This window comes from Schistocerca nitens, chromosome 7, assembly GCF_023898315.1.
Source record: "Schistocerca nitens isolate TAMUIC-IGC-003100 chromosome 7, iqSchNite1.1, whole genome shotgun sequence".
NCBI lineage: Eukaryota > Metazoa > Arthropoda > Insecta > Orthoptera > Acrididae > Schistocerca > Schistocerca nitens.
Window position 1 is genome coordinate 395,852,943 of NC_064620.1, and position 26,195 is coordinate 395,879,137.

Here is a 26,195-nt window from a genome sequence, read left to right on the forward strand (position 1 = left end):
TCCGTTAGCGAGGATACATGCATCCACCCACCGTCGCATGGAATCCCTGATGCGCTGATGCAGCCCTGAAGAATGGCGTATTGTATCACAGCCGTCATATACGAGCACGACGAGTCTCTACATTTGGTACCGGGGTTGCGTAGACAAGAGCTTTCAAATGCCCCCATAAATGAAAGTCCAGAGGGTTGAGGTCAGGAGAGCGTGGAGGCCATGGAATTGGTCCGCCCCTACCAGTCCATCGGTCACCGAATCTGTTGTTGAGAAGCGTACGAACACTTCGACTGAAATGTGCAGCAGGTCCATCGTACCACATGTTGTGTCGTACTTGTAAAGGCACATGTTATAGCAGCACAGGTAGAGTATCCCGTATAAAATCATGATAACGTGCTCCATTGAGCGTAGGTGGAAGAACATGGGGCCCAATCAAGACATCACCCACAATGCCTGCCCAAACGTTCACAGAAAATCTGTGTTGATGACGTGATTGCACAATTGCGTGCGGATTCACGTCAGCCCACACATGTTGATTGTGAAAATTTACAATTTGATCACGTTGGTATGAAGCCTCATCCGTAAAGAGAACATTTGCACTGAAATGAGGATTGACACATTGTTGGATGAACCATACGCAGAAGTGTACCCGTGGAGGCCAATCAGCTGCTGGTAGTGCCTGCACACGCTGTACATGGTACGGAAACAACTGGTTCTCCCGTAGCACTCTCCATACAGTGACGTGGTCAACGTTACCTTGTACAGCAGCAAGTTCTCTGACGCTGACATTAGGGTTATCGTCAACTGCACGAAGAATTGCCTCGTCCATTGCAAGTGTCCTAGTCGTTCTAGGTCTTCCCCAGTCGCGAGTCATAGGCTGGAATGTTCCGTGCTCCCTAAGACGCCGATCAATTGCTTCGAACGTCTTCCTGTCGGGACACCTTCGTTCTGGAAATCTGTCTCGATAGAAAAGTACCGCGCCACGGCTATTGACCTGTGCAAATCCATACATCAAATGGGCATCTGCCAACTCCGCATTTGTAAACATTGCACTGACTGCAAAACCACGTTCGTGATGAACACTAACCTGTTGATGCTGCGTACTGATGTCCTTGATGCTAGTACTGTAGAGCAATGAGTCGCATGTCAACACAAGCACCGAAGTCAACATTACCTTCCTTCAATTGGGCCAACTGGCGGTGAATCGAGGAAGTACAGTACATACTGACGAAACTAAATTAGCTCTAACATGGAAATTAAGCGTTTCCGGATACATGTCTACATAACATCTTTTCTTTATTTGTGTGTGAGGAATGTTTCCTGAAAGTTTGGCCGTACCTTTTTGTAACACCCTGTACATCTGTATGCCTAACATCCTGTTTGATGGTCAATGCATTTTTCTGGGACAAAATGACTCTAAAATACTAATTTTAAAAACTGAAGTTATTCACCAAACTATTACGATATGGAGCATATATTATGGAATATCAGGACTCTGTTGTTATTTGTGATAATAATGAAATGTTTTCAGGGATTACTTTGATAAATTTTATTTATAAGCTTATGACTGTAATACATAAATATATTTGTATAAGTACCACAAAAATTTTTATTACAATTATATTTGAAAATACATCAAACATTATCTATAATTCTACTATTTTTGTTGAATTAAAAAAAGACGGCTCCTTTTTTCTATTAAACAGAGATATGTTTTGCATTTGGTGCACTGCATAAATGTGAAACCTTTACATCCTAGTATCCCACACCTGGGATGACTTTTAGGGGTTTTCCTCATCGTTTCAGATAGATGAATGGCATAACACTTCTTTGCTGTTGGTGATGGCACATAGTTAGGTGTCCGGGACGCTTCCTATTAGAAAATATATGGTATTTATGAGCACATACTCGGCACTATAAAGCAGTGGTTCCCAACTTTTTGGAGACCATAATCCCTGACTGCAGTGAGATATTAGCTTATTAATCCCCTCCCCAAAATAATCAACATTAGGACCTAACTATTCTTTAGAGTGAAAAATAATTTGCTTTTAACAGTCTTACTTATTGTACAAATGAATGCTAAATGATATTCCATTTTGGTAGGTGTTTTACTAGACCGCGAAATAATGAGTCAATGAGACAATTGATACTGCTCTTTTGTAACAACCTCATTTTATAAAATGATGAGACAACGTTTTGTGCATCATGATTGCTACCTACAGCTACTTCGCGGAAAAGAACACTTCGCTTATATCACTACTCTTCTTAGTGATACTTGTTTCACCCATTCCCTGCATACCTGTTTGAAATCAATTAAATTAAGAAGGGTGAGTAATGTTTATAAATCATTTGATATATTGGATTACTTATTTCTGAACCGAAAGAAATTGGAAGATTTTAGGCTGGTAATGCTGTGACCACTGCCATTAATAATAATAATAATAATAATAATAACAGTAATAGTAATAATAACAAAAATAATGCAATGTAGCACCTACAGCAGTTTAATACCCATTACTTAGTGGCTGTTGCCTTATGTTGTCAATTAATTTGTTTATTGTTGCGAAGTGAATAATGAAGTGATTTACAATCTATTGCGAAAAATATATGCAACTCGGGCAGGAGATTTTAATCATATGTGATGTATATATCTCAGTCTTAATGTCACAGATGCATCGTACAAAGTAAGCGTATAGAGCGTGGATTATGTGAGGAAGATGATGTTCGTATATTCGTTTCACACACTGAAACCTCCATCACATTTCGTCATAAGTTAATGCTAATATTTGGAAAAATACGAAATTATTGGTAAATTGGTAATCAACATTATGGTCTCATGAAATAGTTATGACAGTTATGATATTTTGAAAATAATTTTCTTTTCTGACTGAAACACTGTTGAACACCTTTTATCCTCAGAAAATTGTTTTCTATCCCTCAGGGGGCAATCACCCCCAAGTTGGGAACCACTAGTATAGGGTATATTAGCATATTGCAGCGCATTCCAAACACATACTTGTTCAAAATTACTAAAATCATACAGAGTTACCTTTCCGGAATGAAATTTTCAAACTGCAGTGGAGTGTGCATTGATATGCAACTTCCTGGCAGATTAAAACTGTGTGCCAGGCCGAGACAAGAGCTCGGGACCTTTAGTTTAGAAAGTAGGAGGTGAGCTACTGGCGGAATTAAATGAAGTAAATCGAGTCATGCTTGGGTATATCGACGGTCTGCCTTTGGCAGTGCCGCTCGGGGTAGCCGTGCGGTCTCAGACGCCTTGCCACAGTTCGCGCGGCCCCTTCCGTCGGAGGTTCGAGTCCTCCCTTGGGCATGGGTGTTTGTATTATCCTTAGCGTAAGTTAGTTTAAGTTAGATTAAGTAGTGTGTAAGCCTACGGACCGATGATCTCAGCAGTTTGATACCGTAGGAACTTTCCACAAATTTCCAAAATTTCCTTTGGCAGCCGTGAGACGAGCACGTCTTGTTTGCATCTCGCCTGATGTGCTACGTAGCGGCTCATCTTTGTGCCCAAATTCATCAACCATCATGGCGTTTTCCCATTACCAAGCCACGATTAAATAAGCTTTGACTTTGGATCACGAACTACCAAAAGCGTAATAAATAGAACGGTTTGTGCTGGATGAAATGCAACTCCCGCAGCAAGATGTTCTCGGATTCATTTTACCATCCTTAGTGTCACTGCGTACATAAAGCTGTCGAATGAAGTGCTGTACGGCGATGTTGCGCGGCTCCACGATGTTGATCTCCAGTTCTGATACTCTGATGGGCATGTAGCAGCTAATGTGGTTGATCGCGCTGGTTTTGGCCTCCGAACGTTGAGTGTTTTCGAACCCTCATTTGAGGTGCTGTCAGACGTTGTAGTGGCCGTCATTAAACCTCACGGAAACTTCGCAAGTCACGTTGCTGAAACGTGGAAGAAATTCGAAACCTACCATGTCAAATGGCTCTGAGTACTATGGGACTTAACTTCTGAGGTCATCACTCCCCTAGAACTTAGAACTACTTAAACCTAACTAATCTAAGGACATCACACACATCCATGCCCGATGTAGGATTCGAACCTGCGACCGTAGCGGTCGCGCTGTTCAAGTTTGTAGCGCCTAGAACCGCTCGGCCACCCTGGCCGGCCCTACCACGTCCTCAGTGGTGTTTGTCAGATAAAAGTTGAACTGCAGAACCACGAGCCTTCTTACTTGGTTGTCGTCAGCTGCAGGGCTGTCGTCTTGTATGATGGCCAGCCACACACTTGTTCAGGTTTTGGCCAGGAAGGTCTTGTCCATTCTGAGTGTCTCTGACGCACACTGGTTCAGACGCCAATTGGCGACGTTGCTCAAGCTGTGGCGCCCACTGTGTTACTTCTGTCCTATGCGTCCATTGCAGGGCTGCGTGTGCACGCACTCTAAATCGATACTGGCACTGGCTCCTCTCGACGACGTATAGACGTTTTGTCTGCCTCTCCTACACTGCCGGTGGAGACAGTACCAATGGACAATGGCCATCAGCAGACAGAAGCTGCTGTATTTGTAAATCTGCAATCTTTGTGATAACTTCACATGTGGCAAATACATTTCGGTGTGTGTGTGTGTGTGTGTGTGTGTGTGTGTGTGTGTGTGTGTGTGTGGCTGAAAAATACAATCCTGCAACTTCGCAACAAAATCGCGCGGAATTTTCGATGGCTCCAACACACCAAGAATATTTCGCCACAGTGGAAGAATAAAAATCGAAAAATGACGATTATGTAAAGTGTATCTTGCTAATAATGTGAACAACCGTATGATGATGAACTTGCCAGTTCGAAACCGGTTACGGCGCTATTTACTTAAATAAATAGCAGTATTAATTGTGGCTGGTTGCTTTCTTCTTCTTTGTAAGAATCAACCTACATTAATTGTACACAGCCACGGTCTCACTATGTCAGTTATAGACCAAATCGCAAGAAGCTGTCTGTCCTAGTTGTTGGTTTACGATGGAGCTATACTGACTTCCTCTCTTTTGCCATCTGGCCGCATATTGGACGACAATCGTCCGCCATCCGACGCCGACCAATACCTTAGTAAGCAACGGTCGCCAAGGAAATGAAAGAGACAGCGCCAAACATCCATCAGGTGTGCGCACAGGACGATGATCCTCCTACTAATAATGCCCTATCCTCTGACGGCCTGACACCAGATGATGCAATGTCTCTCCAGAATACCATATCTGGTCAGCATCTACGTACAGACACTGACTTTCGTCTGTCTGCATCTGATACAGCTGACCCCATTTCTGTGTCTGACATTACCTGTGGGCGCACGTCTGATATTGTAGCACTGAACTGGCCCAATGAGATGTCTGTCTCCTGTGCAGACGATGTTGATGCTGAGGATGGACGTTCTGGGGGTGTACAGAGTGACGGAACCTCCTTGGTGGAGTCAGCTCATTCCCATTCATAGCAATGTGCCCTGCATCACCCGCACTCCTGGTGAAGGTAGCTTTTCAAATTTATCGCGTAACCACAGTCAATGTGAATACCATTTGCACACGCCATGAGCTTTACTCGATGAAATGCTGTTCGCTGTATGAATCCTTCAGGAGGTGCATGTTGCAAACCTTTCAGGCTCCCCAAGTTCTCTCTCACTTCCCATACTGATAGTGAAGTGACGATCCTCTTACATGATAGTATCCTCGCTGACACACTTGTGTACCTCCCTGATGCCAGAGGCACTACTTTCATGTTTGGTGGTGTCAGGATCATCAACGTCAACGCACCATCTGGTTTGTGTTGCCACTCTCAACTTTCTACTTTTTCTCAGAGGCGACAACACCTCTCCTCTTGGGTCGGCAGGAGCTTTAATGAAAGGAGGCGGCTTCAACTCTTTCCAGGCGTCCTAAGGCCACCTACCCATCACTCTCCACGCACAGTGCTAGCAGCTGTTGTCCAGCACCTCAACCTTGTGGCCTCTTGGGAGCATATTCATGGCGATCGTCCATAGTTCACGCATTTTTACACATTTCACTAGTCATTCTTCATGTGATGTTGGCAGAGTGCAGGCTGCTGAAGTCTGGTCTGTTGCATTTTCTGACTACGAACCATATATCTGTACTGCCTATCTTTGCCACCAAAGGGTCTGGCACTGCTGGGGACCATGAAATCTGAAAATGATTCATCTCACTTCACCTGAATTCTGGCATCTCATTGAGACCACTTAAACAGGTGCCGTCAATGCTGTGATGCATATCAGACTGCCCTGTCATGGTGGATGTCCGAACAAAGCCTGCCTTCCGAACGGCCGTGATTGGTAATGGAATGGAGGTGCAGCGTGGAGGCGATGATCCCAAGATTTCACCATTCTCCAGGGAGGTACTATTATTCGGTATATGCCAGTGCGTCAGGTGATGGTGAATCATGCCATAGCACAGCTCACTGCCCTCTCTCGACGTCACATCTACATCTACATGACTACTCTGCAATTCACATTTAAGTGCTTGGCAGAGGGTTCGTCGAGCCACAATCATACTATTTCTCTACCACTCCACTCCCGAACAGCTCGCGGGAAAAACGAACACCTAAACCTTTCTGTTCGAGCTCTGATTTCTCTTATTTTATTTTGATGATCATTCCTACCTATGTAGGTTGGGCTCAACAAAATGTTTTCGCATTCGGAAGAGAAAGTTGGTGACTGAAATTTCGTAAATAGATCTCGGCGCGACGAAAAACGTCTTTGCTTTAATGACATCCATCCCAACTCCCGTATCATATCTGCCACACTCTCTCCCTCATTACGTGATAGTACAAAACGAGCTGCCCTTTTTTGCACCGTTTCGATGTCCTCCGTCAATCCCACCTGGTAAGGATCCCACAACGCGCAGCAATATTCTAAAAGAGGACGAACGAGTCTAGTGTAAGCTGTCCCTTTAGTGGACTTGTTGCATCTTCTAAGTGTCCTGCCAATGAAACGCAACCTTTGGCTCGCCTTCCCCTCAATATTATCCATGTGGTCTTTCAAAAAATGGCTCTGAGCACTATGGGACTTAACTTCTGAGGTCATCAGTCCCCTAGAACTTAGAACTACGTAAACCTAACTAACCTAAGGACATCACACACATCCCTGCCCGAGGCAGGATTCGAACCTGCGACCGTTGCGGTCGTGCGGTTCCAGACTGTGGCGCCTAGAACCGCTCGGTCACCGAGGCTGGCATGTGGTCTTTCCAACTGAAGTTGTTCGTAATGTTAACACCCAGGTACTTAGTTGAATTGACAGCCTTGAGAACTGAACTCCAACGGATTTCTTTTGGAATTCATGTGGATCACCTCATACTTTTCGTTATTTAGCGTCAACTGCCACCTGCCACACCATACAGCAATCTTTTCTAAATCGCTTTGCAACTGATACTGGTCTTCGTATGACCTTACTAGACGGTAAATCACAGCATCATCTGTGAACAACCTAAGAGAACTGCTCAGATTGTCACACAGGTCATTTATATAGATCAGGAACACCAGAGGTCCCAGGACGCTTCCCTCGGGAACACCTGATATCACTTCAGTTTTACTCGATGAATTGGCATCTATTACTACGAATTGTGTCCTTCCTGACAGGAAATCACGAATCCAGTCACACAACTGAGACGATACCCCATAGGCCCGCAGCTTGATTAGAAGTCGCTTGTGAGGAACGGTGTCAAAAGCTTTCATTTCGTGCGAATAAAGAGCTAGCTGCGTTGCACAAGAACGATGTTTTCTGAAACCATGCTGATTACGTATCAATAGATCGTTCCCTTCGAGGTGATTCATTATGTTTGAATACAGTATATGCTCCAAAACCCTACTGCAAACCGACGTCAATGATATAGGTCTGTAGTTCGATGGATTTCTCCTACTACCCTTCTTAAACACTGGTGCGACGTGCGCAATTTTCCAATCTGTAGGTACAGATCTATCGGTGAGCGAGCGGTTGTATATGAGTGCTAAGTAGGGAGCTATTGTATTAGCGTAATCTGAAAGGAACCTAATCGGTATACAATCTGGACCTGAAGACTTACCCGTAACAAGCGATTTGAGTTGCTTCGCAAACCCTAAGGTATCTACTTCTAAGAAACTCATGCTCGCAGCTGTTCGTGTTTCAAATTCTGGGTATTCCATTCATCTTCCCTGGTGAAGGAATTTCGGAAAACTGCGTTCAATAACTCCGCTTTAGCGGCACAGTCGTTGGTAACAGAACCATCGGCACTGCGCAGTGAAGGTATTGAATGCGTCTTGCCGCTTGTGTACTTTACATACGACCACAATTTCTTCGGGTTTTCTACCAAATTTTGAGACAATGTTTCGTTGTGGAACCTATTAAAGGCATCTCGCATTGAAGTCCGTGCCAAATTTCGCGCGTCTGTAAATTGTAGCCAATCTTCGGTATTTCGCGTTCTTCTGAACTTCGCATGCTTTTTCCGTTGCCTCTGCAAAAGCGTTCGGACCTGTTTTGTGTACCATGGGGGATCAGTTCCATCCCTTACCAATTTATGAGGTATGAATCTCTCAATTGCTGTTGCTACTATATCTTTGAATTTGAGCCACATCTCGTCTACATTTGCTTAGTCAGTTCGGAAGGAATGGAGATCGTCTCTTAGGAAGGCTTCTAGTGACACTTTATCCGCTTTTTTAAATAAAATTACTTTTCGTTTGTTTCTGGTGGATTTCGAAGAAACGGTATTGAGCCTAGCTACAACGACCTTGTGATCACTAATCCCTGTATCAGTCATGATGCTCTCTATTAGCTCTGGATTGTTTGTGGCTAAGAGGTCATGTGTGTTTTCGCAACCATTTACAATTCGCGTGGGTTCATGCACTAACTGCTCGAAATAATTTTCGGAGAAAGCATTTAGGACAATCTCGGAAGATGTTTTCTGCCTACCACCGGTTTTGAACAAGTATTTTTGCTAACATATCGAGGGAAGGTTGAAGTCCCCACGAACTATAACCGTATGAATGGGGTATTTATTTGTTACGAGACTCAAATTTTCTCTGAACTGTTCCGCAACTATATCATCGGAGTCTGGGGGTCGATAGAAGGAGCCAATTATTAAATTAGTTCGGCTGTTAAGTATAACCTCCACCCATACCAATTCGCACGGAGTATCTACTTCGACTTCACTACAAGATAAACCACTACTGACAGACACAAACACTCCACCACCAATTCTGCCTAACCTATCTTTCCTGAACACCGTCTGAGACTTCGTAAAAATTTCTGCAGAACTTATTTCAGGCTTTAGCCAGCTTTCTGTACCTATAACGATTTCAGCTTCTGTGCTTTCTATTAGCGCTTGAAGCTCAGGGACTTTCCCAGCACAACTACAACAATTTACAACTACAGTTCCGACTGTTCCTTGATCCAAGCACGTCCTGTATTTGCCATGCACCCTTTGAGATTGCAGCCCACTTCGTTCTTTCCCGAGGCCTTCTAACCTAAAAAACCGCCCAGTCCACGCCACATAGCCTCTGCTACCCGTGTAGCCGCCAGCTGAGTGTACTGAACTCCTGACCTATTCATCGGAACCCGAAATCCACCACCCTATGGCGCAAGTCAAGGAATCTGCAGCCAACACGGTCGCAAAACCGTCTGAGCCTCTGATTCAGACCCTCCACCCGTCTCTGCACCAAAGGTCCGCAGTCGGTTCTGTCAACGATGCTGCAGATTGTGAGCTCTGCCTTCATCTCGTAAGCAAGACCGGCAGCCTTCACCAAATCAGATATCCGCTGGAATCCAGAGAGAATTTCCTCAGATCCAAAGCGACACACGTCATTAGTGCCGACATGTGCCACCACCTGCAGCTGGCTGCACCCTGTGCTCTTCATGGAATTCGGAAGGACCCTTTCCACATCAGGAATGACTCCACCCGGAATGCACACGGAGTGCACACTGGATTTCTTCCCCTCCTTAGCCGCCATATCCCTAAGGGGCCCCATTACGCGCCTAACATTGGAGCTCCCAACTACCAATAAGCCCACCCTCTGTGATTGCCAGGACCTTGAAGGATCTATGGTGCACACATACGATGGATTAACGCAGGAGCGTCCATCTATGTACCATGTGATAGAAGAACAGGCCACTGTTATAGGAATTTGATTAATGTTCTTACAAATGATGATCAGTGGCGGTTTGTTACCCAATGCGATATAGGGTCTTCCCTCGCTGCACATTATGATAAGCTGTACTTTGCACAACATCACCAGCCTGCGAGGATTGCGGCCGTCTCTTGACTCTGCTGTGGCTTTATTCCTTGGGGTACAATGGTGGATCTGATTGCCGACATCACAGAGGACCAAGTCCGTGATGCTGCGCAGGCAGATCTTATGAACAAGTCGTCTGGCATTGACGGCCTCCTACTAGGGTTTTATCAGACGTTTTGTCCCCTGCTGGCGCAGGTGTGGACGGAAATTTGTCAGGACTTTGTGTCGCCTATCGTGCGAATCCCAGACGATTTCGTCGATGGTCTCCTCATACCCATTCACGAGTCTCGGGGTGCATTACAGATATGCGATTACCACCCACTGACGTTGCTCAACAACAAGACAACAGTCCTTCCCGACTGTTGGCTCCATTTCTTAAACAGACGGCCCAGTACAAGGTTCACCCTGATCAAATCTCTTTGGGAATTGTCAATAACATCTGCACTGGTCTTTGTCACTATTGAGACATAATCGCTCTTGCTCACACTCGTCGTGTGTCTGGACTATTGGCCAATCATGATTTCAGCTATGTGTTTGAACAGGTTGATCGTGACTACATGGAAGAGGTACTCCGTAATGTGGAATACTTGATTCTACCCGCGACACTGTGATGTGTCTCCTTCATGGAGCATTGTACTGTGTGCTCTGCAATGGCAGTCCCATCTTGGTTCTCATTTCGTGTGTCAAGGTTGCTTGGTCTCTGCACATTGTATGCTTTCGCCATGGAAGTGTTGCTCTGTGGCACGATCAACACCTGTTTAGTATGTCACCCAGGCCGGCAATTTTGTCCTCGCTCTTCACAGTGGTGCTGCGGCCAGAGAATCATTGCCATGGGTTACCACCAATGGCAAAACTACTGGTAGTTGCCTTAATGTCCACAAATGGTGCGCTGTGGCTATAGGTGCAGTCAGCGCTGTTCTATTGCGTGTAGCTGCTGCTATCCAGTGTTTAAGACTCTTGTTCACAAGTGGTCCGCAGCTCATGATTGCCCTCAACTGCCTCCGCCTAATGTCCCAATTACTAGCTGTGCTCCTAGATAATCGTTTACTACTATATTTGGTGTTACATATCCCCAACATAGTACAAACACTCACCACTCCAATGTCTATGGCCCGGTGCATGCTAGTGACATTGGGTTCATATGTTTCCCATGGCTTGCTGTTCAAGATATGAGACCTTCACCCCCTAGCGGAGCAGTGGCAGTTTAGGCGTGTATCATATCCCTGACAAAGCGATAGTCCTTCCTGTCAGCTGTCAAATGGTGCTGTGGCACCGTTGTACCAAGTGTCTTACTAGCCTGTTGCTGGAAACCCTTACACTGCTCTCTCTCTCAGCCCCCATCCAGCTTTTGGGCGTCCGGACACCCTTCTTCCACTTCCGCCATTTTTTCCTCGAACTGAGCTATGTCTGTGCTTGACATCGATGAATGCAATCAGTGGCTTTCTTCAGCAGAACAGGTCACTGAATGTGGTTGAGGGGAACATCCCCACGTCGACTGGTGTGCCGTCTGGCGATCAGCGCTCTCCTTATCTTGTCATTGACATCCAGTGTGCATGGTACCTTACGGTCAATGGGAAGCAAGTATGCTGGTTACGCCTTCATAGGATTCACCTTGCAGAGAGCCCGTTGTGCGTCGCCTGCGATATTCTGGACATGGATTAGTATCGTCTGGTGTGCAGATCTGCGATCGGGGTCTGGTTCTTGGTGCGACAGATGCTGCCCTTAATTATCTATGTGACTCCTTATCAGATTCCTCCTCACCTGCTCCTCCTTCAAGACCTGGGATAGTGCCACAAACGAGGACAAACTCAGTGAAGTGGATTTGTGAAGACGTAGTTTACTACTGGTTTTCTGACGACGAGAAAAATATCCTTGATGTTTGGCTCTTCCTTAATAAACGACGTTGTGCAGTTGTCCGAAATCCCAAGTACAGACAATTTTTCTCCAGTTTTCTTTTAAGTGTCTTTCTTAACCCTTCCCGAAGTTGGGGTGTTACTGCAATGAGGAGTTGTTCCACGCTTTTTCCACACTTATTAATCGGCTATTCTCTGGTTTTTGAATTTTCTTCTCCGGAAAATGGCGCACAGTGGCAAGGCCTCGGATTGCGGGCCCTGCCACTTTGCCACACCCCTGTCTTTGAGCTTCAGGAAGATTCTTTTGGAAAAATTTAAAAAAAGTAGTCATCAGAGCAGTTATCCCATAAGGCAAAGGTCTCATGTTAGTCTTGGTCCAGCACACTGTTTTAATCTCCCATGATGTACAAAAAGAATCCCGTAATGTTTGAATACTCCATTAGTAGTATAGCGTTTAACACAGTCACGTCGATTAAATATTTGGGCGTAACATTGCAGAGCGGTATGAAGTGGGACAGGCATGTAATGGCAGTTGTGAGGAAGGCGGATAGTCGTCTTCGGTTCATTGGTAGAATTTTGGAAAGATGTGGTTCATCTGTAAAGGAGACCGCTTATAAAACACTAATACGACCTATTCTTGAGTGCTGCTCGAGCGTTTGGGATCCCTATCAGGTGGGATTGAGGGAGGACATAGTAGCAATTCAGAGGCGGGCTGCTAGATTTGTTACTGGTAGGTTTGATCATCACGCGAGTGTTACGGAAATTCTTCAGGAACTCGGGTGGGAGTCTCTAGAGGAAAGGAGGCGTTCTTTTCGTGAATCGCTACTGAGGAAATTTAGAGAACCAGCATTTGAGGCTGACTGCAGTACAATTTTACTGCCGCCAACTTATATTTCGCGGAAAGACCACAAAGATAAGATAAGAGAGATTAGGGCTCGTACAGAGGCATACAGGCAGTCATTTTTCCCTCGTTCTGTTTGGGAGTGGAAAAGGGAGAGAAGATGCTAGTTGCGGTACGAGGTACCCTCCGCCACGCACCGTATGGTGGATTGCGGAGTATGTATGTAGATGTATATGAAGAACTTTCGGGAGTTGTCGAAGCTATTGTGACAGTGCAATAAACAACTTACTTCAAAAATGGCTCTGAGCACTATGGGACTCAACTGCTGAGGTCATTAGTCCCCTAGAACTTAGAACTAGTTAAACCTAACTAACCTAAGGACATCACACACATCCATGCCCGAGGCAGGATTCGAACCTGTGACCGTAGCGGTCTCGCGGTTCCAGACTGCAGCGCCAGAACCGCGCGGCCACTTCGGCCGGCAAACAACTTACTTCATGCAGAAGTTGAAACCTCCTGGGAGGTTGCGAAACCGAAAATAAATGATGTACAGAAAGAACATTGTGTAAAATGTACGCTTCAGTCAGGAGTAACAAGTTTTGTTGACTCCTTTAGCTAAAGCTGGATCTAGCATGTACGCTACATGAGAACTGTGGCGGTGAATATGGCAGGAAATTTCAAATCAGCACACACTGCACAAACGAAAGAAAATTCATCGTAACGTAGATTTCATGCTGTTAAACGTAGGGTTACTTCATGCAGAGAAAAAGACAAGGAGATGATAGCTTGTGTCACAGCCCTGGCCCTCAGACTGTGAGGCGCGCCTTCGCTTCCGCGTTGTCGGACGTGACCTGGGATGGACTCCCCATCCCTGTGCGCGCGCTGACGCCGCTGCTATTAGCGGTGCCGGTGCGTGGTGTGTGGCGTGCGTAACGCAGTTAGACGCGTCGCCGCCTCCCGCCTCCCACACGGCCCCAGGGGCCGCAGCTGGCTGTCAGCGTGTTAACTCGCACCACCGCAACTCCATCAACTCCGCATTCCGGAAACCCTGGCCGGGCCCCAGGTGTCGCCGCCCCCTGGCCAACATCCGGCCAAGCGCAGCCACCACGCCGGACGTGACGTCAACGGTCTGCTGCCATACACTACTCAACTTACCCCGTTTTCTTTCATTTATCCCGTGATATCCATAAAACAGCAGGATTTCTTATGTATCATGCCTTCTTTTTTGCAAATTTTTCGTCTCCAAAAATGCACTGTCATGGATGAATCTTTCACTCTGTTGCGGAGTGTGTGCTGATTTGAAACTTCTAGGCAGCTTAACCCTGTGTGCCTTTCACCAGTAAATACCCCTGGAGTTCCAGAATGAGATTTTCACTCTGCAGCGGAGTGTGCGCTGATATGAAACTTCCTGGCAGATTAAAACTGTGTGCCCGACCGAGACTCGAACTCGGGACCTTTGCCTTTCGCGGGCAAGTGCTCTACCAACTGAGCTACCGAAGCACGACTCACGGCCGGTCCTCACAGCTTTACTTCTGCCAGTACCTCGTCTCCTACCTTCCAAACTTTACAGAAGCTCTCCTGCGAACCATGCAGAACTAGCACTCCTGAAAGAAAGGATATCCTTTCTTTCAGGAGTGCTAGTTCTGCATGGTTCGCAGGAGAGCTTCTGTAAAGTTTGGAAGGTAGGAGACGAGGTACTGGCAGAAGTAAAGCTGTGAGGACCGGCCGTGAGTCGTGCTTCGGTAGCTCAGTTGGTAGAGCACTTGCCCGCGAAAGGCAAAGGTCCCGAGTTCGAGTCTCGGTCGGGCACACAGTTTTAATCTGCCAGGAAGTTTCACCCCTGGAGTTCTTTTTTCTCTCTTTTCAGTATTCGAAATCTATACTTTATTCAGAGCTGGAACTTTTAAGTTCACCTAGAGGAAATTATTAACTGTCGTGTGCCGTGGTCTTACATTACATGCTACTGCTACATGGTTTTGAGCTAACAGTTGAATTCATTTCTCTTGTTTTTGAAACGTTTACCACGCTTTCACAATATCATTTTCCCATATTGTAGTGTCATAAATTTATTTGCGTCACTCGCTTACTGTCTGCCACGGTTTTGAGTCAAGGAATGAATAAAAATAAATATTGTTTGCAATTGTACAATACAGTGAAAGGGTTTATTGGTATTATGGAGAGCAGTTTCTATAAATGATTTATTTTTGTTTACGCCTGCTTCTACATCAGAAGAAGGCTTAAAGAATATTTTAACTGGAAGTAAAGCCTGATTTTGGTAAGGAGTTTAATAATATTTCACTTATAGGAAGGGTTTTACTACTGAAGAATTTCGGAACGTTTTTTTCCGTATATAAATTTTTTGATGGCCTGAGCACCATTTGTGGAAGAAAATCAGCACTGTCTTGGTCCAACGGTTTTATCCTACTAGCTAACCTATCTCATGCAATATGATGGAATTAATTTCTAAACTAGAGAAGCAAGGTTAGATAGATGCAGAGAGAAAATATGTAGTGAAATTAGTGACTTCATTGATCAGTTAAAAAAAGTGTTCAAATGTGTGTGAATTCCTAAGGGTCAGACACCTGAGCAGCAATGTCTACATGCACAGCGTTACAGTAATAATACGCAATTTAGAAGCTGGAACACTCCAGACAACCAATCCCAGTTATAAAGCTTGTTGAGCAGCAATTACAACATTCTTCCGTCATAGACTGAAGCTTATTGTAAACTTTTTATATACCTGCTTTAGGTGTAAATAATTTTGATGTAGACTAATCAGTCAGGAGCTCATGCATGTAAAACTATAAAATGCCAAGCCTCCTAGTCAGAAGGGACTTGTAACATCTCCCCATTGTGTATATGTGTATAAGCTTTTGCATGGCATATCCTTAATACAAAGAGACTCGAGTTGGCACTGACTCATTGACTCATTTTCTTGTCACGTGTATCTGAAATCTGTTGTCTGTTGTCTTTCCTTGTTGAACCCAGCGCTATTAAAACCGTGATGCAATGATGAACAGGTTAACTGCGAGGTTCCCACCCGCACACTATGGTGTACTTTCATGCACCCAACTCACCATTCTTGGTGGACTGTTGATCCTGATATGAGAACACACATCATGAGATATGGTTCTTACATCTGATGGTAAGAACACGCTCTGAGCTGGTGGTGATTCGGAAGAAATGCAGCAAGCAATTTTGCGTTCACCTCCTCTTTTAATATGAGAATAACACAGAAATTAAAGGATAATGACAGAGAAAAATACGAGTACATTGTTTTATTAAAGTGAACTGGATAACAGTAGCTGTACGTACTGACTTCTGTCTTTCATTTCAAATACATTTGACATAGTGGATGTGTTCCTCGTTTTTCACTATGCTTTCTATGATTCTGTGGGAATGGCAAGCACTCTGGATCTGAGACAGCCGAGGTAGTGACCACTGTAACAAGAAAAGAGGCCCACTCGTATCAGCAGAGGTGGCCAGCTTTTCGTCTTGACTCCACGAGAGTCGCCACTCTGAGCCAGCCACTGCTCCCTATCCTGTGGCTGAGATGAGGCCAAGGAAGGAACTGTCAGCAGGAGGCCAGCACTCTGTCGTGCTCTGAACACTGCTTTAAGGAGATAAGGACATTATGCTTTCCAAAAAATTCACCTTGCAAAATAATAAGAGCCTAGCGTTGCGTGCAGTTTTTGACTTCCAGAGGGCCTCTGATGCGAAGCTAGCTGCTGGGTGCAAAAACACAACTGGTAAAAAACTTTTGTGACATCACAGGGAAGGTGCAGAAGCAGCATCATTTTTGCACGAACAAGGGAAATCGAAAAGTCATTGGCATTTTATCACTGCAGGTTTTGTTGGTGAGTTCTTTTTATCTGTGAAGGAATCTCACCACTGTACAACTGAGTGTTCATATTCTGTGATTAACGGGCACGTCCTGTTTGGTCAGAGGGAATAGCAGGTTGTGCTGTTCAGCTAAACACTTAGGAGTTCATTGGAACATGGAGAGTTTTGCACATCTTGTTCAGCTCGATAGAGTTCAAAGATGGAAAGCCATGCACATTTGTCACGCGTTGTAGAAGACGAGCGGGGCCCATCGTTTGCGTCAACGGAAGCTCGCCCCACGTCCTGTACTACAGAGCCACATCCATGACAGTGGCGTTCTGAACTTCTAGTGCTGATTAATTATGGTGAGTTTAATTAGCAGCACAAGCATTGTAGGACAACTCTTGGTCCACATTTTCCAAGTCGTTGCTGTCGTCAGTCCAAGACCAGCATTGCTTTTGTCGATGCACGAGTTTCTCAATAAACTCTACTCCAATAGTTACTACATTCATTGAGATAAAATTTCGTAAGTTTCAGAAAGTCAGTTGCATATCTGAAAGAGACAATTTAGTTGTTTGTGCAAGTTGCGCTTAAAACCCATCAGTTTACTTGGTAGAATTCTCATAGGGAATATTCATAAAGTCAGTTTATATTATTTAATGGTCAGGTCCATGGCGTTTATAAAGTCAGTCGATATTCTTTGATAGTAAGGTACTAGACTGTGTTTCTTAATTGATTAAATTAATGTGTTAATCCAAAGCTTGTTTCTCTTTACATCTTCCATTCAGATCAGTTCTCCACCTTGAATCTATAGATCTTGCCATAAATTCTTCGTGTCATCCACTCCACTGTGCACTATAATTACAGATTGGATCTTGAAAATGTGACCAGCTCTTAATTATCACCATCTTAGACTCAAGGAGACACTAGATACACTAGAAAGCGTACTGCTACTTCCAGTGGTAGATTTTGTAGATGTACCGTGTGCGCCTCGACAAGAGCTGCAAGGCGTAGTGCACCACGTCGACGGAGTCAATAGTGTATTTTGTTCAGGTAGCCATTGCAACGCCGTCTTTCCAAAGATTATCGTTCGTTCATTCCAAAGTCGGGACTGTCATTATGAAGTCTATTCCAAGACTATTTCTTCAGAAAAAAGTAAATTGGAAGCGGTTCTAATACACTACACTATCCATCATTCATTTGCCGAGAACTCTTCAGTATTCCTAAGAGGGAGAAGACTCCACCGTAAATCGAGACATCTAAAAATAGAGAGCACGTCTAGAGACACTGCACTTTTCCATAACGCCGTTACGAGACTATTACTATGGCATATCGCTCCGATTAAATAGGATCATGTGAGGTAGAGGAAAATGTCCGAACCTTCAACCTTTCGAGGGGAAATGCTGTACTGACTGAGCTATCCATTTACGACTCACGTCCAACGCTCACAGTTTTACTGCCGCATGTACCTCTTCTTCTACTTTCCAAAGTCCACAGAAATTTATTACATACCTAGCGAACTAGCACTCATGGAGGAAGGAATACCGGCAAGAATTGGCTCAGCCACAGCCCACGGGATTCTTTCCGAAATGAAACTTCACTGTACAGCGAAGTTTACAGTAGAGCATTTGCCCGAGAATGGCAAAGATCCTGGATTCTAATGCTAGTCCGATACGTAGTTTCCAGGGGCGCACAGTTTTCAGTCATCACACACACTCCGCTGTATAGTGAAATTTCAGTCAGGAAATGAATTGTAGTTTTCGATGATAGCGCCTACTAGTTTACCTGATGGTGCTACTTTTCCCAAAAGCACTTGTTACAAAACACTTTTCCAAAACTCAATCAAATGCTGTAAAGAAATCTTTCATTCCCTGCCTTACCACACCTGGATTAAAGCAGCGTGAGCTTTGTTCAGTATTTAAACGATCTTCACCTGGACTACCAGCAGTCACATTACTAGAGTTATGTGTTTCCAATACGAAAGACTTCAGATAACTCGCATAATCTTTAGGAATCCACAAAAGGTCGAATAGCTTCACACTGTCTGAAATATTATTTTTTTTCATCTGCTGATACCACTGCTTTACTTAAACTAACTTAATAACCCAGTTCTTCTTCATATTCAACTATTACCTTTTCAGTGTTTTTATCTACCCTATTACCCTTCAGGAAAACATTAACTACCTTTTTGTCTGTCTTGTCCTCTCTTAGGTCTTGAGCTGGGCACAACAAGATCCAATGCTGAAAGATGTCAAATCTTTTTCCGCATTGATATTTTTAAGTTACATCGTGCTTTCCAGACACCGTTTTTCGAGCAGTTTCCGTATTTTAATGGGCACTGTTGTCTCCAAATTAAGTAAAAGTCCTTTTAGGAGTTAATAACGAGCATCAAAACCGATTCAGGGATTAGTGAACACAGGGCTGTCGTAGCAAGATTGAATATCCCCAAAACCTCGAAAAATAAGCGAAAAATATACCTATTCAAAAAAGCAGATAAAAATTCACTTGGTTCCTTCCTAAGAGACAATCTCCACTCATTCCAAATTAATAATATAAGTGTAGACCAGATGCTGCTTAAATTTAAAGAAATAGTATCGGCAGCAATTGAGACATTTATACCAAATAAATTAACAAACGACGGAGCTGATCCTCATTGGTACACAAAACGGGTTAGAACACTGTTGCAGGAACAACGAAACAAACATGCCAAAGTTAAACAGACGCAAAATCCCCAAGATCGACGATCTTCTACAGAAGCTCGAAATTTAGCGCGGACTTCAATGCGAGATGCTTATAACAGATTCCAAAACGAAACTTTGTCTCGAAACCTGGCAGAAAATCCAGAGAGACTCTGGTCGTATGTGAAGTATGTTAGCGGCAAGAAACAATCAATGCCTTATCTGCCCGATAGGAATGGAGATACCATCGAAGACAGTGCTGCCAAAGCAGAGTTACTAAACACAGCCTTCCGAAATGCCTTCATGAAAGAAGACGAAGTGAATATTCCAGAATTCGAATCGAGAACAGCTGCCAACATGAGTAACGTAGAAGTAAATATCCTCGGAGTAGTGAAGCAACTTAAATCACTTAATAAAAGCAAGTCTTCTGGTCCAGACTGTATACCAATTAGGTTCCTTTCGGAGTATGCTGATGCTCATGTACAACCGTTCGCTCGAAGAAAGATCCGTACCCAAAGATTAGAAAGTTGCACAGGTCACACCAATATTCAAGAAAGGTAGTAGGAGTAATCCACTAAATTATAGGTCCATATTGTTAACGTCGATATGCAGCAGGAGTTGAGAACATATATTGTGTTCGAACATAATGAATTACCTCGAAGAAAACGGTCTATTGACACACACTCAACATGGGTTTAGAAAACATCGTTCCTGTGAAACACAACTACCTCTTTATTCACATGAAGTGCTGAGTGCTATTAACAAGGGATTTCAGATCGATTCCATATTTCTGGATTTCCAGAAGGCTTTTGACACTGTACTACACAAGCGGCTAGTAGTGAAATTGCGTGCTTATGGATTATCGTCTCAGTTATGTGACTGGATCTGTGATTTCCTGTCAGAGAGGTCACAGTTCGTTGTAACTGACGGAATGTCATCGAGTAAAATAGAAGTGATTTCTGGCGTTCCCCAAGGTAGTGTTATAGGCCATTTGAAGTTCCTTATTTATATAAACGATTTGGGAGACAATCTGAGCAGTCGTCTTCGGTTGTTTGCAGATGACGCTATCGTTTATAGATTGATAAAGTCTTCAGAAGATCAAAAGAAACTGCAAAACGATTTAGAAGAAATATCAGAATGGTACGAAAAGTGGCAGTTGACTTTAAATATCGTAAAGTGTGAGGTCATCCACATGAGTGCTAAAAGGAACGCGTTAAACTTCGGTTACACGATAAATCAGTCCAATCTAAAAGCCGTACATTCAACTAAATACCTAGGTATTACAATTACGAACAATTTAAATTGGAAGGAACACACAGAAAATGTTGTGGGGAAGACTAACCAAAGACTGCGTTTTATTGGCAGGACACTTAGAAAATATAACAGACCTATTAAGAAGACTGCCTACACTAAGCTTGTCTGTCCACTTTTAGAATAATGTTGCGCGGTGTGGGATCCTTGCCAGATAGGACTGACTGAACACATCGAAAAAGTTCAAAGAAAGGCAGCACGTTTTCTATTATCGCGAAATATAGGAGAGAGTGTCACAGAAATGATACAGGATTTAGGACAGGCATAATTAAAAGAAAGGCGTTTTTCGTTGCGACGGAATCTTCTCACGAAAGTCCAATCACCAACTTTCTCCTCCGAATGCGAAAATATTTTGTTGACACCGACTTACACAGGGAGGAACGATTACGAAGATAAAATAAGGGAAATTAGAGCTCGCACGGAAAGATATAGGTGTTCATTCTTCCCGCGCGCTATGCGAGATTGGAATAATAGAGAATTGTGAAGGTAGTTCGGTGAACCCTCTGCATGGCACTTAAATGTGATTTGCAGAGTATCCATGTAGATGTAATTGTAGGTCGGTAGAATTTTTATTCGCTGATATTTTCATTTTTGTCCATTGTATGCTTTACATCACTTTCTCTCGTGTTACGCAAAAGTTAAATTTATAGAGGAACTGGCATGTACACAACTCAACTGTCTTTGGCGTCATAAATGGTTGAGATCTTTCGAAAACTTTCAGTATCACACGATGTACTACTGCATTAATTTCATACATAGGTGTTCAGAAAAAGTCTGTATTGGTGTCGAAATCTGACATATTTTAACCTTTGTGTTATACAAATTAAATGATCTTACATCGGTGCTTGAGTATGGAAATACGATTTTACAAATTCGTTTGTTAACAGAACATGTAATTTGACTAGAGTGTGAAATTTTATGTGAGCTCGTCAATACCATATTTTTCTTACTGGTTTCTTAAAGCTATAGTGTTTCTAGTGCTGTTTAATTAATTTGACAGTGTAGAATTATAAGTGGTCTTCACATAGAGATGAATCAGTTGGGTGTGGAATATGTTATTTACGACACAATATAACTAACTTTATTTGGTATAAACACTATATAGCTAGTTTGGTGGAACGTGGGATTCTTTTCGGATTTTCTGTTTCCTGAGCTTCCTGGTGAGATATAAATTTCAGAAAACGTGAATTTTGTAATAGGAAATTTCGTTAATCACGTGTTTCTTAGATATCATTGTTGTTTCCAAACTTTGGTACTTTTGAAGGTTATTTACGAGTTGTGTTTGTAGAAGAATCAAGAATCACTGCGCACTGAGTTGTTTCGCTGTTGAGGAGTATTTTTTATCACATAGTTTCAAACTTGGTACAGATTTCAACCATGGGGTCATCAAGTGCATATTAGCGTACCACATAGTATAGACAAAGTTATTATTCCAATTATGAATGATTGTTTCTAATGATGGAAAATATCAACTGAGAGTACTGATGCCAAGTTTGGCGAGTTCTGTTGTTGGGACACCTATCTGATTACAAACTGAAGGGGTCTATACCATCTGAAAACTGTTACGAAGTACAGAAAAAGTAGAAAAATGTCACCTGGACTACGCTTGAAGGTCACAGGGCTCAAATACAGAGAACGAAAAGTTATTTATACTTGTACAGGAACCCAACTACAATTATAAGAGTCGATGGGCACTGAAAGAGAAGCAGTGGTTGAGAACGCGAATTCATGTTCGAGGATAATAAATAAACTCTTTAAGGTTTTGCTGACGATTTTGCAGTTCTGTCAGAGACTTACAAGAGCAGTTGGACAGAATGAAAAATGTTTTGGGAAGAGATTGTGAGACGACCAGCAACAAAGGTAAAACGAGGGTAACGGAATAAAGCGAAATTAGATCAGACGATGTTGAGTGAATTAGATCCTGCACTAAAAAGGCCAGAAGTGTTTTGATATTGGGACAGCAAACTAGCTGATGATGGCCGAAGTAGAAAGTATATGAAATACAGACTCACTAAGGAAGGAAGAGAATTTATTGAAAATAGGCAACTGTTTTATACACAGGATGTTTCGGGTATAAATGCAGATACTTTTGTACGAGGTATCGTAATGCACATGCACATCAGTGTGTTGGTTGCTTCTTCCCTGCGTCAAACGGTCTTCCCACAAACACGTCACAAACTGTACAACGTAATGTTTTCTGCACAGTCATATAGAATCACTAAGTGGACTACGCCTGTCAGTATAGACTAACCGTTTTGAGTCCACACGCCGACGCTTCAACACCTGACCTGCTGCCCGGCGGAAAATGAGCATTAGTGGCTTTCTTTAGCCACATAAACTTGGAGATACTAACAATCGTTAAAACACAGCATTTGTAATGGCCATAACTATTAGCCTTTGAGCGACGTAAACGGGGATGTAATGTTTTTTCGTAGACCGTCCTCAGTTACCAATAGAAATAGCTGCACGTATGCCTATTATATCATGTATATTTAAATGTTAGCAAACCTTTCTGAAGGTATTTGTATGGAACATAACCTTGTACGGAAGTCATACGTGGACGATAAACAGACCAGACAAGGAAAGAACAACGGTATTTGAAATGTACTGCTACAGAAGAATGCTGAAGACTAGATGGGTAGATCGAGTAACTGATGAAGATGCACTGAATGGGTTCGGGGAAAGAACAAATCTAAGTCACAACTTACTAAAAGACGGGATCGATTGGTAAAACACATCCTGAAGCATGAAGTTATAACCACTTTGAAAGTGGAGGGAAATGTAAGGGGATGGGGTGGTAAAAATTATAGAGGGACACTGTGGGGTGAGTACAGTAAACGGGTCAAATGGATGTAGTATTTATGTGGGTCTGAAGAGGCTTGCACAGATTGGCATAGTGTGGAGAACTGCATTAAACCAATCTTCGGACAGAAGTCAATTACAACTTGTCACTGACTATATGCATCTGCATCAATGAATGATCAGATCATCATAATATTGCGACACGTAGTTGTACATTGCGTTTCAGAATGACGTTTTAAAAAATTAGGGGAAGTTCCCTTACAGCAAAACGAACAAAATGTCCTGTAAACATGGGCTCTAAAATGCATATCTTAAGAGCTGTGTGCACTTATTCATCATTGCTACTGTGAAACACATTTCTGCTGCGAGCTCTTTGCGTTGCATATTTTGGAACTAGTATGGATAAAAACAAAAAACAAAAAAAATCCAGTAAACATGGACTCTAAACAGTGAACCTTAATAGCTATTACCACTTGTTCATCTTCGCTACTGTGAAAAACTTCTCTTCTACCGAAGAAGTGCACCTTAGAGCTCACATTAACTCTACAGTTTTCTCTTGTTTGATTCATACTACCTCCTCTCCTCTCAAAATATGGAATGCAAGGAACTTGCAATGGAGGAGACGTAACCGTATTTCACACTCTTAAGGACGAAAAAGTGCTCGTAGCTCTTAAGGTATGGGTGTTAGAGACAATGTTTACTGGACTTTTTTTCTTGTTTTTATGTAAGAAACCTGTCCCATAATTTTTAAAAGTCATTCTGAAACACCCTGTATGACCTCAAGTAAGAATTATCATTGTTTCCTTCCCATAAGCGAAGAATGTGGTAAAATAACATGTGGTTCTGTTCCATGTGGTTTATTAAATTAAAATTGTGAAGACACATGTCTTGGGTACAGCCTTTAGGAAACCGTCAAGCGTTTGCAATGCCATTCAAGAAATCCATTATCTGTCAAAATACGCACAAGAAGTACCCGAAAATGCAGAGTATCTTCCTAAAATTCTACATTTAACATACCTTTGAGAGCAATAGTATCCCATATTCACAGTACGTATGTCTTCGACAGTGAGTGGTAACATATTTGCTGGCGGCAAAAGCATTTCTTCAAATATCAAATATATTCCGCAAGACCTTGGAATAATCTTGGATGAACACCTAAACAAACAGCTTGCCGGAAATCTCTCTCCTCCCTTCATGCAATACAAAAATTTAGAAAAATATTTCCAACGCATGTTAAACAAAAATTAGTCCAAACACTAGTCTTGCCTAATGTGTACTACTGTTATGTAGTTCAACACGGCACAAATAGTGAAAATTCGAGGTGCCTCGAGCTGGGTGATGAATACTTGCGTTAGATACGTGTGCAATATACGGTTGTATGATCATATCAGTCCTTCATACTCCCAGCTAGGTTGGATACGCCCACATAAGGTACGCGATCTCCACACGATGTGCTTACTTCATCGATTTCTTAGTCACTGGTGCCCCCCAGTACCTATCTTCTCACATTAGATACCTATCATCATTCCACAACCGCAATACCAGATCGGATACATCTAGCATCTTGGTTGTACCTTTACATAACACAAAATTTTTCTCCTTGTCATTCTTCATCTCAGCTACACGACTTTGGAACGCTCTCCCCTGTGATCTGCGTCTTATCCAGAACCAGTCAACATTCAAGAGGGAACTCAAAACTTACATATTAGGGACGGTATAGCCACAATTGTTGTGCCCATCTCATCTATTTCTTTCTCCTCTCCATCATAGCTTCGAATTTTACCATTCTATTTCTCCTCCTCTAACCTAGCTACCTCTTCTATATGTCTTTCACCCCATTCTATCGTCTTATGTCTCTGCTCGATGTGAATAACTCACAAGCTGCAAGAACATAACGAGAAAATTCCCAACTAGCAAGAGGACTGACATTCATAAAAGAAAATTATATTTACTTTCATATGCATAGTCATTACTATTATTATTATTATTCTTGATTGTTATAATTATTTTTTGATTTTTATAATTATCCTTGTACTACTGTTATAATATCTATTTTTTCTTTAACATTAATACTGTATAACACGTGGTATGTCCATAATGTCTGTACAAACTGAAATTCGTTCAATCTGAGTATGCCTGGTTAGGTGTAAGAGAGGGCCTGAAGGCCCTAATCTTTCCAGGTAAAATAAATGCATAAATAAATAAAATAAATAAATAAATAAATTGAGAAGTATGTCAACTTGCAGATGCTAATATCAGTTTCGGCCTGTGTGGTTCATTAGTAATTTCTGTCACCAATAGTCATATGTTGGAACAATGCCTTCTTCGCAGTTAAGGACATGGACAGGTCAGGTTAGGTTAGGTTCATTTTGCAAATTTGGTGTACTTTGAGACTCGGATAATATAGTACACACCTTACCTATTTGTACCGAATTTCATACTGCTATTTTGCACGACGATGGAATGCATCAGTAAAGCATAAGTGAAAGCAGAATTAATTTTCTAGTCCATCTGTCAATGTCCGTATTGCACTCGAGTTTTGACATGATACCAGAAAATTGTCATCCGTTTCTTTTTTTGCACTAGTTCTGAGACTGTCCATTTCGTTTTGCTCCAGAAATCTAAAACACCTGATGTAATAGATTCAGGATCTTAAAGAAATTTCGTTTGTA